At 37.8% G+C, this 1,485-nt stretch overlaps 1 pseudogene; it reads left to right on the forward strand.

Annotated features, from left to right (window-relative positions):
• LOC101357689 (40S ribosomal protein S14-like) overlaps nt 1–1,485 on the forward strand; it is a 25,210-nt pseudogene that overhangs the window by 3,335 nt on the left and 20,390 nt on the right.

Below are 1,485 nucleotides of genomic sequence, written 5' to 3' on the forward strand. Positions count from 1 at the left end.
CACCCAAAATTGCTAATCTTTCCTTTCTTCTTTGAAGCACTGAGGTTTACTTAACCTAAATTTCAAAAGGTATCATGGGGGACAGGTGGGTGGAGGGCCAGAGTCCACCTTGTGACCAGATAGTAGTTGATCTCAGTAAAAGGGGAAGGGCAGGGTTCAATCAATCATGTTAAGATTAGTCGATGGTTGATCTTCTAGTCTTCTCCCTCCTCTTCTCTTTATAAGCTTCATTGTAACTATCCTACTTCCAGCCATTTGCTTTTTTTTTTTTTTAAATCAGAATGGTGTCCCTATATGTATATAGAATAATTACTCAAAATAAATCTTATGTTTTAATTTCTTTGACTTTTGATTATTTTTAACAGGGTGCATTGTATCGTATGTGGATCATATCTCAATAAAGCTATTTTTATAATCGCATTGAAAATAAATCTGGTATGTTTTGATCAAAGAGTCTATAGATGAATCCTAATCATAAAGGGGAAAATGCAGAATAGAATTTCAAAGTCTCATGGACTCCAGACTTTCTGGGGCCATGAAGACTGGATGAACCCCTTGAAACTATTGCCCTGAAATAATCCTAACCTTAAACTAAAAATATCCCCTGAAGTCTTATTAAAACCAAACAATAGTTTAGCTTAACCAGTAAAAAAAAGGTATGCCTTGAGCATTAGGCTCTTTTAAGAACTATCTGTATGGGATCAAACTGATAACAGCAACTGGAAAAGTAAGACAGGAACCATGGGGGACAGTGAATTTTTGTTAACAGGAAAGGAACAACTCAGAAAAGGAGAGTGAGAATGGTTGCGCAACTCGAAGAATGTGATCAATGTCACTAAATCATACATGTAGAAACTGTTGAATTGGTGTATGTTTTGCTGTGTATATTCTCAACAACAACAACCAAACAAATAAAATCTAAAAAATAAAATAGGGGCACAGTATAACATTGTGAGTGGCAGTTAACAGCCAGTTCTGGGGCCAGGTAGCCACTTCCTGAGGTCGTTCCCAGGCACATTACTTAACCTCTCTGCACCTCATTGTCTCATGTAAAAATCAGGGTGATGATGGCTCCACCTCAGAGGATCATGGGGAGAATTACGTGAGTTAATAGATGCAAAGTCTTGGAAAAGAGCTTGCCATGTAGGAAGCACTGAATAAACGCTGCTGTTGTAGATGACCTTGTCACCGTGACCATGAGGACGCCAATGTACCGTGCACTGTGCAGAGGGGACACAGAAAGGAGAGTGGGTGCTTCTCTGAACAGACTAGGAACGGTAATCAAGAAGAGACTTTCAAGCATAAAAATATATTTCTTAGGTTAAAGTCTGCAGGAGAAAGAGGAAAGAAATACCAGCATGAGGCAAAAAAGACAGTGTGGAATAAACTAATATTAAATAAAGTCTGTTTATGTAAACCTTTAAATGGATTATGGTTGGAATCAAAATAGTATGGTGTTCAGATTCCACTGGATATATCAAAAGC

The sequence above is a fragment of the Trichechus manatus genome, unplaced genomic scaffold (genome assembly GCF_000243295.1).
Source record: "Trichechus manatus latirostris isolate Lorelei unplaced genomic scaffold, TriManLat1.0 scaffold00308, whole genome shotgun sequence".
Taxonomy (NCBI): domain Eukaryota; kingdom Metazoa; phylum Chordata; class Mammalia; order Sirenia; family Trichechidae; genus Trichechus; species Trichechus manatus.